This window comes from Sciurus carolinensis, chromosome 12 (genome assembly GCF_902686445.1).
Source record: "Sciurus carolinensis chromosome 12, mSciCar1.2, whole genome shotgun sequence".
NCBI lineage: Eukaryota > Metazoa > Chordata > Mammalia > Rodentia > Sciuridae > Sciurus > Sciurus carolinensis.
The window spans coordinates 11,814,523-11,834,365 of NC_062224.1; the positions used below are offsets into that span (position 1 = coordinate 11,814,523).

The window sequence follows — 19,843 nt, forward strand, 5'->3', positions numbered from 1 at the left end:
TTTTGTTGTATTCCCTTCGTCCCCTCAAGCAATCCATTCAGACTGAAATGAGTAATATATTATCAGAGAAACACAGCAGAGAAAACACCATGCTTTGGAGCAAAACATCCAGCAATTCCTTTTAGGATGAGCCTTTGCAATTATCCTCCAGAGGATCTTTGTCAAGCACTGGATGGAATTCCGGATGCCCCCACAACTAACAATGAGAAAAAGAAAGAAAACCCAATTTACTAAAATATATGATGAAAAACAAAATATTTCAACAGACACAAAGAAAATACAGGAGATAATCAGAAAAAAATATGAAAATTTATACTCCAATAAAATAGAAAACAGTGAAGACATTGACAAATTTCTAGAGACATATGACCTACATAAAATGAATCAGAAGGTCATACACAATATAAACAGAAATATTTCAAGTAATAAAATAAAAAGCACTATTAAAAGCTTACCATTAATAAAGGCCCAGGACCAGATGGATTATCAGCAGACATCTAGTAGACCTTCAAAGAAAAATTTACAATACTCCTTAAATTATTCTATGAAACATTAAAAAGAGGGAACCTTTCCAATCTCTTTCTAGGAGGTTAATATTACAATGATAAAAAAAGAAACAGAAACATACACCAAGGAAAGAAGAATCCAGACCAATATCTGTGATGAACATAGAGGCAAAAATTCTCAATGAATTTCTGGCAAATGGCCTACAAAAACATATACAAAAGATAGTGCAACACAATCAAGCAAGGTTCATCACAGGATGCAGGGTTGATTCAACATATGGGAATCAATAATAATAATTCATCATATCAATAGACCTAAAGACAAGAATTTTATGATCATCTTAACAGATGCATAAAAAGCATTTGACAAAATACAGCAACTATTCATGTTTGAAACACTAGAAAATCTAGGAAGAGTGGGAACATACCTGAACATCATAAAAGTCACGTATGCTAAATTCAAGGCCAACATTATCTACAGGGAGAAATATTGAAAGAATTCCCTCTAAAAACTGGAATAAGAGAAGGATGCTCTCTTTCATCACTTCTTTTAACATGGTTCTTTAATCTCTAGCCAGAGCAATTAGAAGAAAGAAATTAAAGGTATGCAAATACATGAAGTAGAACTTCAATTATCACTATTTGCCAATAATATGGTTCTAAATTTGGAAGATCTAAAAAATTCCACAAAAAAATCTTCTGGAACTAATAAATAAGTTCAGCAATGTAGCAGGATGTAAAATCGATACCCATAAATCAAACACTTTCCTATACATCAGAAATGAATACCATGAAAAAGAAATGAAGGACAGTGTACCATTCACAATCAGCACAAAATTAAAGTAAAATATTTGAGAATCAATCTAACAAAAATGGTAAAAGACCTCTAAAATGAAAACCACAGAACACCACAAAAAGGAATTGAAGGACACTTTAGAAGATAGAAAGACCTCCCATACTCCTGGATAGGCACAATTAATATACTCAAAATGGCCACAATGCCAAAAGCATTATACAAATTGAATGCAATTCCTATTAAAATCCCAATGATATTTTTCATACAACTAGAGAAAGCAATCATGAAATTCATTTCAAAAACCAAGAACACCAGAATAGACAAAGCAATCTTAGCAAGAAAAGTGAAGCAGGAGGCATCACAATACCAGACATCAAACTATACTACAGAGTTAGAGTAATAAAAACCACATGGTACCTGCACCAAAAGAGACAGGTAGACCCATGGTAGAGATTAGATGACACAGAGACAAATCCACATAAATACAGGTGTCTCATACTGGACAAAGGTGCCAAAAACATTCACTGGAGAAAGATACTTATACAGCAATTGGTGCTGGGAAAAATGGACAGAAACATATTTAAAAAATGAAATTAAACCCTTATCTCTATCCTGCATGAAGTTCAAATCATTATGAATCAAAGACTTAGTCACCAGAACAGATATCCTGTGACTGCTAGAAGAAAAGTAGGCCCAAATCTTCACCATGTCAGACTAGGGCCTGAATTCCATAACAAAACCCCTGAAGTGCAAAGAATTAAATGAAGAATCAATAAATGGGATTTTTCTTCTCAGCAAAAGAAACAATCAATAATGTGAAGAGAGAGCCTACACAGTGGGAGAAAATCTGTACCACATGCATGTCAGGTAAAGCAATAACCTCCAGGATATATAAAACACTCAATAAAATTAACACCTGAAAAAAAACCCCAAATAACTCAATTGATAAAGGGGCTAAGGAACTGAAAAGACAACTCACAGAAAATATACAATTGATCAAGCAAATATGAGAAAAAATGTTCAACATCTCTAGCAATTAGAGAAATGTAAATCAAAATGACCCTAAGATTTTATCTCACTCTAAACAGATTTGCAATTATCAAGAATACAAGCAACAATAAATGTTGCTGAGGATGTGGGTAATGTACACTCAGATATTGTTCTTGGGAATGTAAATTGGTGCAACCATTATGGAAAGCATTATGGACATTCCTTGGAAAACTTGGAATGGAAGCACCATCTGACCCAGTTATCACACTCTTTGATTTATCCCCAAAGGACTTAAAATCAACATATTACGGTGACAAAGTCATATCAATGTTTATAGCAGCTCAATCCACAATGAATAAACTAAGAAATGAACCTAGATGCCCTTAAATAGATGAAAGAATAAAGATATATATATATATATCATATATATGATGAAATATTACTCAGCTTTAAGGAAGAATGAAAGTCTGTCATTTGCTGATAAATGAATGAATTTAGAGAATACTATGCTAAGAGAAAGAGGTCAAACCCAAAAATCCAAAGGTCAAATGTATTATCTGATATTCAGATGCTAAATCACAATAAGTGGGTGGGGAATAGGTAAGAAAAGAGTTACTTTATAAATACTTTATATTAGGTAGAGTGTAGTGAAGGGAGGGGAAGAAGAATGGGGAAAGAATGATAGTAGAGTGAAACAGACATTTTTATTTCATGTATATGTACAACTGCAATATGAAATATGTGTAATCAGAAAAATGAGTGATTATGATCTATCGTATGCACCAATGCATTCTAATATAATGTACAACTAATTAGAATACAATTCTGAAAGATTTTAAAAAATAAAGATGAAGAGGAAGAAGAAAGAAGAAGAAGAAGATGAAGAAGAAGAAGGAGAAGAAGAAGAAGAAGAAGAAGAAGAAGAAGAAGAAGAAGAAGAAGAAGAAGAAGAAGAAGAAGAAGAAGAAGAGGAAGAAGAAGAAGGAGAAGAAGAAGAAGAAGGAGAAGAAGAAGGAGGAGGAGGAGGGAAGGAGGAGGAGGAGGAAAATGGTAAAGAGAATAGGACAAAGTATTCACAGTCAGAAAAAGCATCCCTGTGTCCTCTTGAGGGAATCAGACATCACTGCATGTAGATGTAGGAGTTGCACATCCTCACTGTCATCAGTTCTTCCCTTCTATTCCCCTGTGGCATTCCAATAATGCATTCCTCTCCCCAAAAAATCTCTTTTAAAGATAACGGTTTCAATCACGAAAATTTCAGCAGAAAGCATGTACTATCACCCTCTTGGTCTCCTGTGCTGTGCAGTCACTCTTTCAATCTCGCACTTCGCATATGGCACAGAGGTCTGCTGAGTCATATATAATTTCTCCATTTCATCTATTGGATGAGTTTCTTCCCTGTCTGGATAGAAGTGATCATAATAGCAATCTTGCTGAATTTATATCACCATGCACAGCAATGCTACTAAGTAGATATAGGGGATGGGACACTAAACTTCCACAAAATATGTAAAGCAACACTCTGTACTCATCTATTTAAAAATATTTACAAATTAATGTGTAAGAAATAACTTTCATTGTTTAGCTTTCTGTAATATCTTACATCAAATTATCTATGTTTATATATATGCATATAAAAGTTTATATATACATATATGTTATATATACATGTTTATATATACATATATATACACATATATATAATTGAAATATAATATATAATTGAAATATATATACATATTTCATATTTCAATTAGATTTTCCAAATCACCTAATCGGGTCTTCTAGTTGGCTTATGTTACTTTTCTTGTCCCTATATATTCATCTGGGTAAATGCCTCACTGGGAAATTCTGTGAATATTTTTGTTTGTTCTCCAGCAATAATGAATTTCAATGATGATACAGGGTAAAGAGTGTTCTTTTTCTCCCTGACATGTGGGTCCAAGGATATGAATGTGTACCAAATATGGTAATTTAAGTTGGAATTAAAGTTTGATTTGGTGCTGGAAGATGAAAAGATCCTATGAAATATTAATGACAGTCAAACTTGAACGGCCCCAAAGTCTTACACATCACCAGTGGAAAAGTCTAGGGTCAAAATCAAGTAAACCTCTATAATGCAGACATAATAGATGAACAAACAGAGATGTTTCTGAATATTACTTATAACCATAAATATATTCATAGTTTGTACTTTCTATAAATCATACATATTAAGATTATAATAATTTATAATAGAATCCTAAATCAACCATCATGGTAATGATGGTCATAAAATTAAATAGGTTTGATGAAGAAAAGTGCCTACCTTCATTGCCACTGGAAAATGAAGAATGTAGAGGTCAACACAGTCAGAACAAAGTTTCTCCAGTGATCTTTACAAACAAGATTGGACCAGCTCTGGTTGATGAAAAGTTTACCATTCCTACAGAATTTAAAGAATAGAAAGTTGACTGGATTAATATGTTACACATATTTTGGGATTTGTTGCAATTTATATTGAGATAGTTATTTGTGAATTTCTTGCAAACTCTGGATCACAGGGAAGATATTCTCTTCAGGTCTTGGGTATCCATTCATTGGACCTATTTATGTGAACTAGATTGTATTTTTATTTTCATTATTATTACTCAATCAACTGAACTATGGATGGAATTGTTCAAGAGATAAAATGTTTAACAAATAATAACATTATTGAAACTCTGAATAGTGCTTCATAGAAATTACAATATTACTGTTAGTCTATCTTACCTATTCATATCTTGATGTAAGAATTTGTACTTTTTTACATTACTGAAGGGAAACAAATTTGGACCATTGTAATATGTGCCAGGCATGAATCAAGATACTTTAGCTATGTCTCCTTTAGTACCCATAGAGCTCTCCTACATTGTTCTTTGGTAATGACAAATGTAATACTAAATACTCCAGAATATAAGAAATCTTAGAAATCATCCAGGTGATAATAAACTCATAATCTGGTCATAATTCTATCTGATTCCACAACCCATAAAAAACACATACTGCTGATTAGAGATCAGAAAATTAAAGGAACTATAAAGATATAAATTTGTAGACTGTAGGCAGGACTTCACAAATTTCTCTGTTTTTAACACAGGAACTTATATGTGAATAAACATTATTCCAATAACCACATTTCACACAAAACTGATCATCTAATATAATTTTCAATTCTGCATATCACTTTGCAGTAATCATGCAGTATTTTACACTGTATAAGCAATACCATTGAAGTATAGTATATATCTTCTCTCTTCACAGTGTCATCTGCAATCTTGTTTCTAAAAGTCAGTTCTACCTCCTCTTCTACTTGGTATACATAAGCACAATCAATATGGTGGAAACCAGCCTCTATAGCTATTTTGCTGGGCTTGATATCTTACTATTAGGAATGTAGAGGAATAACCAATATTGTATTTGAAGAATCATATTAAGAGAGGTAACTCATAGTGAGCAAAGTGGACAATTCATTAAGCTGGAAAGAATTTTATATTCCAATGTAGTCTTCAGAATACCGAATTATGTACTAAACAGCTACTCCCCTGAGCATTGATCACTTTTCTCTATATTAGATTTAGGAAGTATCGAAAGAAAAATTTTGGATGACATGAGCGTAAGAAGTGACCTTATATAACTCAACTTTGCCCAAGACTTGTGATAAGATGTGTATTTGCCATAATAAACCGAAACTCATTTTGTCTGGGTTATTCCTAGTTAATTAGAGGAATCTGACATCCAGGAAGTCTCTTCAGAAACAGAAATCCTAGTACATTTTCATCAGAGGACCCCAGAAACAACTCAAGTTTAGTGAGTTTCTGGAAGGACTCACAGGATCCAGCATACAGGAATAGTCATACAATAATCTATGTGATACAGTCACTACATAAAATTAACTCAGGGGGAGAGTGCATGGAATGATTATAGAGGAAATTCTGTTCAAAGTTCTATAAATCTTCTCTATTTTTCCTAGTGTTTTGAGCATGAAGGGGTGATGTATTTTATCAAAGGCTTTTTCTGCATCTGTTGAAATAATCCTGTGATTCTTGGCTTTAGGTCTGTTGGTATGTTGAATTACATTTATTGATTTCTGGATGTTGAACCAACCTTGCATTCCTGGAATAAAACCCACTTTATCACGGTGTACTGTCTATTTAATGTATTTTTGTATGCAATTTGCTAAACTTTTGTTGAGAATTTTTGCATCAATGTTCATTAAGGATATTGGTCTGAAATTTTCTTTCCTCGATGTGTCTCTACCTGGTTTATATCAGGGTGATATCAGCTTCATAGAATGAGTTTGGAAGGGTTCCCTCCTCTTCTATTTCATGGAATATTTTGAGGAGTCCCGGAATGAGCTCTTCTTTCAAGGTTTTGTAGAACTCGACTGAGAATCCATCTGGTCCCAGACTTTTCTTTGTTACTAGACTATTGATGACTTCTTCTATTTCATTATTTGAAATTGATCTATTTAAATTGTGTATGTTCTCCTGATTCAGATTCAGTGAATCACATGTCTTTAGAAACCTGTTGATGTGCTCAAGATTTTCTGTTTTGTTGGAGTATAGATTTTCAAAATAGTTTCTAATTGTGCTTTGTGTTTCAATCGTGACTGTTGTGATATTTCTTTGTTCATCCCAAATTTTAGTAATTTGAATTTTCTCTCTCCTTCTCTTTGTTATTGTGGCTAAGGGTTTATCAATTTTGCTTAATTATTTTTCAAAGAGCCAATTTTTTATTTTGTCAGGTTTTTTATTGTTTCTTTTATTTCAATTTCATTGATTTCAGCTCTGATTTTCACTATTTCATGTCATCTACTAATTTGGTGTTGATCTGTTCTTTTTCTACGGCTTTGAGCTACAGTGTTAGGTCATTTATTTGTTGATTTTTTCTTCTTTCATTGAATGCACTCCATGAAATAAATTTTCCTCTAAGAACTGCTTTCATAGTGTCCCAGAGATTTCGATATGTTGTATATTTGTTCTCATTTACCTCTAAGAATATTTTTATTTCCCCCTGATGTCTTCCATTCATCATTCAATAGTGTATTATTTAATCTCCAGTTGTTGGAGTAGTTTCTGTTTTTTATTCTATCATTTATTTATAATTTCAATCCATTATGATCTGATAGAATACAAGGTAGTATCTCTTCTTATATTTGCTAACAGTAACTTTGTGGCATAAACTATGATCTATTTTAGAGAAGGATCCACGTACTCCTGAGAAGAAAGTGTATTCCCTTTTTATTGCATAGAATATTATATATGTCCGTTAAGTCTAAATTATTGATTGTTTTATTGAGATCTATGGGTTTTTTTGTGCCTTTTTGTTTGGAAGATCTGTCCAGTGGTGAGAGAGATGTATTAAATCACCTAGTATAATTGTGTTGTGGTTATTTGATTCCTGGAATTGAGAAGGATTTGTTTGATGTACATAGAATAGCCACTGTTTGGGGCACAGATATTTATGATTATTATCATCGTTATAAATCTTCTCAAAATGAAGACTCACAGAATAAATATAATAAATCCCTCTATTTTGAATTTTGAAAACTCATGGCAAATATTTCTTACAAGAATTATTATTGAGATAAATTCCTAATGTTTTCAGTGGGGCTGCTTAATGTGATACCCTATGCTAGCACACAGCACAATTCCAGTTTTCTATAAAGGTAGACATATCATTCTAAAGAAATGCAAGATAGTAAATAAGGAATTACTCTCATCCTGTAAGTAATGATTCACATAAGCATCAGCCCTTAAAGCAAAATCTTTCTTTTTTAACAAATATAATAAGAATGAAATTGACAATTATTGCATGTTCTACAAAATTGGGATGATTTGAAAGTTTATTTGTTAAAGAATAAAAAGGTTGATCAAACACACTCTTTTCAGTTTGACCATTTTCAAAATATTTCCTTTTCCATGAAATCAAAATGAATGGGATCCTGGGCCGTCTCACCCTCTGCTGATTGACTCTAGCCATGAATTTCTTAGCTATGAAGGCACTTGGAGTAGGGCTGAAGCCCTAGTGTCCCCTTTATGTCACTTTGTCTGACAATGTAACCAAATCCTGTTCAGGTGTCTTCACAATTGCTCTCTGCATATTTTCTTCAATCATGCAGAGTAAAAAAGTTTAAATTCAAACTTCAGGAAACTAGTCTCTTGTGGCCCAATGAAGTGTTCTACGGATGATAATGGAATCTAAAGTTCGTTCCATTCTAGTGAACTTAGGTCATTCCAGTTCAGAGCTTTGTCTGTCAATATAACATATGTGAATGATGTCCAATAATTCCCACATACCCTTGTTAGGTCCCAGTTTGACTTATGAGGAGGTAATATATACATTACGGTATATTTCCTGCTGTTGAGAGCAAATGAAAAATTCTACTCAGCCAAGGGCCAGCATTTTCTTTGAGATGCTAAAGGCTACCTCACAGTTGAAAGGAAGTTTTTCTCATTATTTATTCTGTGCTTCTATTCTCCAGTACATTCTGCTACACATGTCTCTGAACAATGCCTTCTTGGAAGGAGAAAAGATGTCCTGAATTATAGAATTAAAGACAGAAATGAGTCACACTGCAAACCACTTGGTGACACCCAGTTTTTCTACCAAGTTAGTAAATAGACTGAAATGTGGTCGGGAAGCAGTTCCCAGAATACTCTATAAGTGACCACACCATCAGTTGCTGCTGAAGAGTCATGTCTGACCATTGTGTGTCCTGTCCATGAAATAACTCTAGCCTAGAGAAACAGAGAAACACATTAGCTCCCAGAGTCCATACGAAGGATGAAACTTGACAGCCCAGATTGAATTCCATTCATCCTTTGTCTACTTACTTTTGAACCCACAACTCAACATGTTACTCTTATGTCTTGAAGTTTATAGGTGCCAAAGCACAGTGCAGAATTGAAGTGACCATCACTGAGTTCCACATACACATGTTTGGAATCCATTCCTGTCACTCCTCAATTTAAGCGGGTTCTGCTTCTTCTTCTGCTTTAACAGAGCAATAAATAACTGAATTGCATAACCCCAGCTCTTTCTCTAATCATTAACCAGTTCCACTTTCTGTCTAACATTTAGACAATATACTACAGGAGGAGTGAGATTAAAGGAATATTCCACATGTGTCATAGGAATTGGAACAAGTTCACATATTCTCATATGAAAAGATTTTGAAGTAAATTAATACATAGTGGTAAACAGTGGTATTTTAAAATAAATTTTCTGGTTAAAATCACCAACATTTACTATGTGATTGGACAATTATTGATCAATTTCTGGACTGGAAACCTCAGATCCCTCCTCTTTTTTACTTTTTCCTAAGGAGGGTTTTGGTATTTATATATATTTTTTCATTCATTTATTTATTTTGAGTCATGACAAAGCTTTTTTTTTAAGCATACATTATTGGAAATGATGAACTATCACACACCATGCACACAAACACAAAGAATTTTTTGAAAAAGGATTATGGACCATTTTTTTGAAGCTCAGGAAAATAATGAAATGTTAAAAGGAAAAATAGTCATTTTAATTTTCTCATTGAAAAAATATTTTCCATAATTTGACTACTGAGTCCCATGAAGATGCAGTCCTGACAAGAGTCCAATAAAATGTGAACTCACTGTGACATTCTACACAGTGGAAGACAAATGATTACTGCCACAGGAAGTCATTTTGCATTATGCAACCAGAAACTAAAGAGATAATTAAAGCCTTCACCTGTTAGAAAACATTGAGAAAATGATCAATAAGTAAGATGCAAAATTCAGATATTTTATGCTACTTATGTCTTTGCTAAACATTATCCATAAAAGATTAAAAACCAGAACAATCTCCAATTATGATGAATTTTAGAATAGTTGTGTAAACTTTGATGCACTGATGAAATGGAATACTTGAAGTGATTAAAAGTCAAACATGAAAGTTTATCAATGAAGAATTATTACATGGAGTAATAAAGGTCTTTACATAAGTTAAAAAAGAAGAGAGCCAGCTGGCACACCCTACTATTCCCAGTGACTCAGGATGCTGAGACAGGAGGATCATGAGTTCAAAATTAGTCTCAGGACTTAGTGAGGTACTAAGTAACTCAGTGAGATCAGGTCTCCAGCTAAAATAACAAAAAAAGGCCAAGGGATATGTCTCAGTGGTTATGTGCCCCTAAGTTCAAACTCTGGTAACAAAAAATAAGTAAGAAAAATATATTATAATCAAATACATAAAATGTTCACAAAGATGCATGATAAAAAAGGAAGACTATAGATGGAAGTAATGATTCTTTGTGCCTAGTGAGTCTAGGTTTTGTTTTATGACCTAGACTTTTTTGTCACTTTCAAAATTCCAGAAAAGTTAAGACATACATAAATGGAAAAACTCTGCCCCTTACAGATTTTATTTTACTGTGGTTATGAGTTTGTTCAGGTGAAGACTCCGCTGAACAAATGTTATTTAAAAAATAAACTACCTTACCACACACACACAAGCACAGAGAGAGTATTTAAAAGAACTGGTGAGCACATTACAAATCTTGAGCCTCACAATAAGAATCAAATTAGAACTGAAAAAAAATTATTCTTTGTAACTTGGTCACTGGGAAATTATTTTCTGAATCTTCTAATTTTGATTTGTAATGAAAATGTTCATTGCTGATGAGTATGCAATCCTGTGAAGCATGTGCTCAACAACCTGCCATGACTTGCTGATTAGTGAAACATAAATGACTGACATCTCTAAGAACATATTTCACAAGATAATTGGAAGACATAGGGTTTCTCTGGAAAGTGGGAATCTGAGTGATTGCTAAATTTTCCATATGTTTCTATTCTCCTACAATTAATGTTTCACTTTTATAATCTAAAACATATGCTTAATTACAAAAGATGAAAAACTCTGAACTTGAACATTAAAGAGAAAGGAAATTCCTGGCAGAAAACAAGTCCTGTAACCTGCCTTTCAAATATTTCTCATTGCCACAAATCACAGTGAGAGCCCTTGATCTTCTCTGTTGCCTTTCCATTTAGTATTAAAATTCTGCCTATACACTACTATGTACTACAAACTTGGATTATGGTATCTCTTGACTTTACGTGGGTTGTATATGCAGGACTTTTTCACCATCTCTCCTCTCATGACCATTCATTTGCACTCAACCTGAGCTCCATTTGGTTTACTTGGACATGGTACCTTGTGCCACTCAGGTCTCTCCCTGAGTGTCCTGGACACAGAGCCAGCACACCTTTGCTTCACATCCACCAGACCTCACTAGTGAACAACCTCACCAAATTTCCATGATGAACTACTCCTTTATAAAGTCTTGGGGTTTATTGAGAACTTGAAAGTCATTTTAAATTACAGAAAATGTGCTAAGGATCAGATTACAACAAACATAAAATGTTATGCCTACATATAAATGTTTGTTACATACAGAGTCTATCATAACCCATAAAATTTATTTGATCTTCAAATGACACATTCTAAGGAGAAATTTGGTGTCTAAAATTTATCCAATCAATCCTTCATTGAGAAATTTTTCCATATATTGGAATAAATCATCATGCTCTTAAATCTAAGAGCTAATGATATACCCCACGTAAAAGACTCTGCCATAAGTAAGCTTTCCCAAAGACATGCTCCATAATTATGCTTCTTGTCATCAAGATTTTACAAAGTGTCAACAAAATCTCAGTAGAATTTCTGCAGAGGACTTTGTGCTTTGAATCTTCCTCTTTCTTTGAAGTGCCTGGTTTACAGAACAAAGGTATGAGAGATCCTGTCTCAAAGAGAGCTTCTTACTATGCAAAAGATACTATCTCTGATTTTTTGATAAAAACTTATAAATGCTTTGTCTAGCCTAAGAATATGAGACAAAGCATAACTGTTACATACACATCCACTGACATGTAACCACCCCACTGAGTATCAAATTTAAAGAATTTCCATACTTGATACCCAGATATTTTTAGGCATAATACTCTCTGGATTGATGCAGCTACAATAAACCTGCTTCCAGAGAATTCCTTGGTGTCCAGCCTCATCCATCCTACACGAATTGGCACCCCAGATGAAACAGTTGGGTTCAAGACAGTTACTCGGCCTCTCTTGTCTCAGCAGTCTGGTTTCACTGAGATGTTGCAGGACAACTCCTCTCCATGGTGCACCACAGGCAACTTTTGCCTGTCGGTGAGGTGACTCACTTGAAGTCCTAGAGTGGGTGCCTATAGCACAACAGAACACACAATTTGCAGGAACCAGAAATAGAGTACTTCAAGCACTGCACAAATGATCATGTAGGACCTGGGTCCATCAGTAGCATTCCAACTGTCTTCCATTTTGAGGACTAAGCAGGTAGAAAAGAGGCTTGATCACCTCTCAGGGTACCTGAGTAGTCTCCAGAGGAATTGAGGGTAAAAGGACCCAGAAAGTCATTTTAGTAGTGTTTGTTCAGGGTCAGTAGAGCAGAGGAGAAAGTGTGATTTCTTTTTTGGTTTTTGCAATTGGGGAATTTGGGTGATATAGAAAATTTATTCTGACCATGTCTAAGTGAAATTTTGTGAATGAGATGGAGAGTGAAAAGTTTCTACCTAACCCAAGGGACAGGAGTGAATGTGAAGTACCATTCTGTGGTCGCATGTTACCTCATACAGTCTAAGGTGAATTCCACCAACAAACATATAGGGGGAAGCTCCTGGATGGAGACTTACATTGATCCACAAGACTGAGAGGACCCAAAGTCTCTGAGAGGGAAATGGCCAGAGATGACTGAAGCAAATCTTGTCCTAAATGTGTGACACTGATGCATGGGGGAATTTGAAAGGAGCACAAAGTAAACTGAGCCCTTCTAATGTATGCTAGAAAGCTTTATGAAAGGGTTTTATAGTGACTGTGGAGTAAACTTCACTCTACAAAAGTTATATACTCTCTGCAAATTAGAATGGTCAACTTTTGGTGTGGGCAGGCCACCAGAGGATCTTTAGACAAAGGTGTCATTGCTGATGTTTCCTAAATAGTTTTCCAAAACTCTGGACACCCAGAGCAATTTCCTTATATTGATTATGGGGAAGACATAACACAGAAATGGCTCCCTTGGTTGACAGCCTTTCTGGAAAACAGTCCAAGTTGATGTAACTCTGATTACACCGGCCTCTATGATCCAATAAATGAATACTTACAATGAAATACAGAAATAAAGTCAATATTTCCCAGTGAGCCAGAGGTGAACCCATCATCCTTACATGCCCCTCTACCTGAACTTACCAAGACAATTGAGACAACAGGCTGTCCCCACAGAACCCTCAACCCAGGAGGCAACAGATACATGACCCCAGCATCTTTCAAATAGCTAGAGGAACATACTCTGGATGAACAAGGCAATATTCAAGACTAGGCCCAGACCCAATTTCCAGACACAGAATTAGGGTGGGATCCTAACAAAGAAATAGGTTTTCAACAGAAAAAAGAATAAAAAAGAGGTTTTCACTAATAGCATAACACAAGGTCACAAAGACCCCAAAACATGAGCAAAATATAAGAAGCAATACAAATGCCTAAAAAAGCCACAGCCATTTATATGAATGGCTATGCAAGAAGCAAACCAAAAGATGAAGAAGAGCTCCTTGCAGCTGCCATCATTGCAATCTCAGAAATCACCCAAAGGTGAGTCCCACCAAGACAAAGTCAAAACAAATATCAAAATTGGAGCCAAATGCAAGACCAAAAAGAGGTCTGGATGGAAGGACCACCTAATCCAGGGGAAAAGACTGAGACTGAACCAATGTGCCTACTGTCATCAGGAGGGCCACTAAAAGAGAGACTGCCCCCAAATAAAGGTCAGCAGACCTAGACCAGGCTGCCACAGGGCTTCGAAAACTCACCAACCATCTTTAACATGGCACTGACTTCTGATTTGAGAGCCTTTCCTCCACTTGATGTGGATGCTGACCTCTCATGTGGATTCATATTGCTCCAGTATGTAGGTGATCTATCTCAGGCCTGAGCAACCTAAGAAGACAGATGAAGTGGACACATCAGATTCTCAATTTCCTTGTGAAACTGACTCTGGCATCTCAAGAAGTAAAGCCCACATCTTTCAAGAAAAAAGTCAAGTAATTACTTTCTATCTGAGACAGAGACAAGGGCAACTGGACTCCAAGAATAAACAAGCAGTCTACTCAATTCCAGTCCCTTCTACCTGCTGCCAGTTTTCAGAGTTTGTGTCCTGCTGGATTTTGCTGCATATATGGATCCCTAACTTTTCAGTCATGGTCAAACGCCTCCATAAGGCAACAAATGGGGGGAAAAAAAGAGCCTCTAATATGGGAATCAACACAACAAAAGATTTTTAAGATGCTGAACAAACACTCCAGTTCACCTGGACTAGGATGCAGAGACCTAAAAAATTCTTTCCTTGTGCATGTCCATGAATGGCCTGAAATAGCTGTAGGAATGATAACCCAAATGTTGGGAACATGGCACCATCTGTTGGTCCATCATTATACACAGCTGGACTCTGTGACTCAATTCTGGTCCCCATGTTATGAGCCCTTGCTGCCAAGATCTTCTGGTGTTGGAGGCTATGGGACAGAAACTAATACTCTGTTCTAGCACTGTTGGAGTACAAAGGACAATATTGGCTGACTAATGTGAGGATTGTCAGGTACCAGGACATGTTGTGTGAAGATTCATATGTAAACATTAAAATCATCTGGACCCTAAACCCAGCAACCCTGCTGCTCATCAGGACACAACAGAGTAATCACAAGTGCATTAAGGTTATGGGTGAAGAGTTCTAGAGTAGACCAGATCAGAAAAACCAGCCCATCAAGGATCCTTGTGGGAAGCCATTCATGACTACCAAATAAAACCAGGATTGATTCAGTCATTAGACACAGAAACCTGTGCAGGAACTGGCAGTCATCAGAGATCATTTCACATGACCCAAAGTATGTGGTTTCCGTACAGAGTAGCTCACTGCTGAATTTTGCATGTCCTAGATGAATAGATGTGTCACATGAACTGCTAGAGAAAAATGACTTCCTATATTCCAACCCATCCTGTTTCACATGAAAGAAACTCCTACTGGTCGCCCTTTAATCTGTACCTATGTAAACAAATGAAGTCCCAACTGCAGTATTGTTTACAGCCAGATCTTAGCATGGCTCAATTCATCATGCCCCTGGATTCAAAAGATAATTGTTTCATATGCTTTTTTCTATTAAATAAGTTTATTAGTGATTAATTTACAGCTGGACCTTCTCTCAGACAGAAAATCTTCCCTCACCCATGCTGGACATGTGGTGATAAATCCTGATTTGAAGTACTGCATAGGTTAAAGCAGTTTTGTAAAAGACAGAATACATCTTGCTGGGTATACAATAGTCACTCCGGATCCCACTATTGAGACAAAACTTCTGTCTCAGAAAACTTCAGCAGAATAGGAAGAACTTTTTTCTCTGAGACAAGAAGTCCAATTGGCAGTAGAAATCTGTGTCAATATTTATAGAGACCCATAAATATGCCCTCACAACTCTTGAATATCACAAGGACTCATAAAATTGGGCCTAATTAACTCAGGAGGAAAAAGAATAAAACATGAACAGGAAATTCTTAACCTTCCAGATACAGTATGGAAACAAAAAACGGTGCAGTTATGCATTGCTGCTCCACTATAATGGGAACACTATGGCACTGAAGGGCAGGCAAAAGCAGGCCTACCTAGAAGCAAAGTTCTCAGCTTGTAGGAAGCAACAAAGCACTCTGCTCTAGAGTCATGTATGCCACTCTTCTCCCTAATCGTCTAAAAGAATGGGAAGCAAAATATTCACAGCAAGAAAGTAATTGGTATAAGAATGAAAAATGTAAGCTATCTCCCAGGTGGATGTTGGAGATTTTCCGATGTCTGGGAAGTCATCCCTGAGACTCTAGCCCCTGACTTCATTAGACAGTCCCACAGGTGATTTCACATCTACTGAACAGCACTTGAGACGGCTCTGATTCAACATTTCTATGTCCAGTGACTCACAGGAATTTCCTGGTTGACCTGTGAACAGTGCAAAACTTGTGCCCACTGAAAACAATGCTAGGTCCAAGGCTTCCACCAGAAATCCAAAATACAGCAGAAACACCTTTTGAGGACCTGCAAGTATACTTTACTGAACTTCTGTGTTCACAAACCTATAACTATCTTCAGGTTTTTGTGTACTCTTATTCTGGTTGTGTCAATGTCTTCCCAACCTACACTGAAAAGTCTAAATAGGTTGCCAGGATGATCCTCCAAGAAATTATTCCCAGATTTGACTTTCCAACAAACATCAGCTCAAACAGAGGGCCAGCTTTTGTGGCAGAGGCAATGAAATTATTGACCAAGATCTTAGATATCAGATGGAAAATAAATATTGCCTATTGACCACAGAGGTTTGCTAAAGTAAAAAAATATATATATTGAACTTTAATGGCTTAATAGGGTAAATTGTCAAGGAAACTCACCTACATTTTTGAGAAAATTCTCCCTATTGCACTGTTCAGAACTAGATCTGCTCCTACTAAGAGAACTGCATTGTCTCCCTATGAGATAATATGTAAGAGACCTCTCCTACTTATCAGGCATTTATAGGGAGACTCTAAGGAAATAGGAGAAGTAATTTTAAGACAACAGCTTCAAGATTTAGGGAAAACCTTATAGACTTTCAACCAATGGGTCAGAGAATAATTGCCAGTAAGTTTGACCACAAATACATCATATTTCAGGCCTGGAGATTCAGTCTGGGTCAAAGAACGAAATATTCTATCCTTGAATCCTTCTTGGAGAGGTTCTTTCACTGTTATTTTATCTACCCCCAACTTCAGTAAGTTACAGATTCAGGTCCCAAGATTCATTACACCAGGCTCAAGCCCACAGCCATGCACTGGGAGTGCCCTCCACATACTCACTGTACCACTTAAGCCTACCAGAAAGAGGAAGAAAACAGTGTGGAAGCTTGAGAATCAGAAGGATAACAGCCCTGCTCTGTTCTCTTCAGAAGATGAAAAACCCTGTGGACAGCTGAAGGTTGAAGAAACAAGACCTGCTTCAACCACTATGTGGCTGACTGATCAAGGCACAATGGAAGATTAACTAGAAAAGATGCAGGGATTCCCTCCATCTTTGGCCCCAGGGACCTGGGGCCAAGTAAAAAATGGTGTATATTGGGAATGGACTTGATCTAGGAGGTCAACAACCTGGGGGGTAAAGATGGCTGGTCACTCCAGAGGATTATTGCCACTTCTTGTACTGCTACCTGTACACAGGATGGCAGTTGGTGCTATACAACTCTAGTTTATTTGCTAAACCGAGTTATTCATTACAAGATATAATGGAAATTATTACTAATTGAACTGCTACACAATTTCACTTCCTATGGTTGTTATATTCTTGGTAACTTTGAAACCTGAATTGGCATAGTAATTATTATGCTGTTTAATGCTCTCAAGATCTGTTCCTTGGTACATTAGAAATATTGGTTCTACTATAGAAGCAGCTGTTAAACAAAGTTAACAAATAAAATTATAATATTCCATAAGGCTTTAGACCTAGAGAATGATAATATTCTTTGATTTAAAGGATTAAATAATTATCATCATCAAAGGGATGAATGAAGTAGACCAGGTATCCATAGTAAACATCCTTGCCATAATTAAGTTTCTCGAAAAAACCTCCTGTACTTATGCTTCTCATCATCAAGATTTTAGGAAGAGTGTCAACAAAATCTTAGCAGCTTTTCTATAGATCCCACTTTGGTTTGAATCTCCTGTTTTATGTAATCACTAGATTAGCAGACAAAGGTGTGATAGAGTCTACATCAAAAAGAGTTTGTTACTATGCAAAGGTACTATCTCCGGTTTCTTGATAAAAGCTTATAGAACTTCTATCTAGCCTAAGAATATGGGACAAAGAGTAACCAATGTGTACCCACTCACTGACATGTTACCACCCCACTAAATACAAATTATAAAGAATTACCAGACTTGGTGCTGGGGTTCTGGCTCTGTGGTAATGCACTTATGAGCCACCACATAAAGATGAATAAATAAAATAGATGCATTGTGTCCATCTACAACTAAAAAATAGTTAAAAATTACTAGAATCATCATCTACCACCTGTACCACAGAAGGAAAAATAAAACTGTATCCTGAAAATTCCTCAGGTGTCCCACCACTTCTGTGCTATATCAGTGAAAGAGTTATCCCTATATTACATACACATATTTGCATTCATACATTCAGGTAAGACAGAAGGACAAATCTATTTTGTTATAAGCAATTATACTGAGACCATTGCAAATCTGATAATGTTTGACAAGTATTAGGAGAAGGATCTACCATCTCAAAAATTAGAGCAAAGACCTGCGTTCCTGCTGGTCACCAGTTTCTGTTTCCACTGGGAAATGCTCTTCCCATAGTATCTGATCCAATGAAGTTGGGCTGCTGTGCACATCCATCATGATCAGTTAACTGTTTACAGGGGACTCCAAGTAGAAAACAGATGACTCCTCCCTTGGAATTTCAATATCTAGTTGGGAATATACAAAAACAAAATACCAAATGGGTCTTGTCACAATTTACAGGAAATGGTAAGGACAGGTGTTATATGTTGCCATTGCTGGAGAAAAGTCAGATATCAGTGAACTCTTTTCTTATTCTCAAAAATATAGAAATTCTCTGTCAGAAACCTTAAAATCCAATAGTAAGTAAATATTAAATTTACGAAGGATTAATACCCTAAATGAGAACCATGTAGTAACATTCCTCAGATCAATAGCAAGAAAGGTCAAATCTGCCTTCTATGTTGCTTAAAGTATTGAACATTATAAAGTGGAAAAGTGACAGGTCAGAACTTTTCTGATATAAAAACAGAAAATTCAATGCAACTTGGATTAAAATTAGAGAAAATTGATGTAGATCACAAATTGGGGACAACTAGTGCTTAGTTTCTTAACCATTCTATTAGGGATATTGATATCTTATTTATGTTTTAAAGGAAAATGAAGGATTAGGTTGTTTATCTGAAAGCTTTCTGCTTTTTGACAGAGACTTTAATATCTATATCACTAGGTCTAGAAGCTAAATTTCCATCTCAGATACCAAATGGAAACTATGTCTATAAAAATGTGATCCTCTAAGGCTGCTATCATCTTGACTCTGCTAACTTACCCACTTCTTAGTACACTCATTCTCTTAGTTTAAATTTCTGACCAAGATATGTGAATGTCACCTGTCATTCTTCATGCAAATAACTGAAGCTTCCAGTACTTTGGCATTTTCAAGTCCTAAGAATTCTACTCACAGGTAGATTATGCTTGAGGTAACAGATGAAATTTAATTTTAATCATTCCATACTTAGAAGTTCTCTAGCCCTGTGGCTTGTACTAAATCTTCAGGCATCAAATTCCTAATCCACCAGAGTTAAAGTCATTGAGTCTCTCTTCTTCTCTGTTAAGTTCTCATACAAGCTGAAGTATTCATGTTACATTAACTAATAGTGTACGTGAA

General features: G+C 35.8%; 1 pseudogene; it reads right to left on the minus strand.

The window, feature by feature from the left end:
- The window catches only part of LOC124961961 (aldo-keto reductase family 1 member C4-like), a 63,782-nt pseudogene extending 50,834 nt beyond the window's left edge, over window positions 1-12,948 (minus strand).
- Window positions 12,949-19,843: the final 6,895 nt, after the last annotated feature.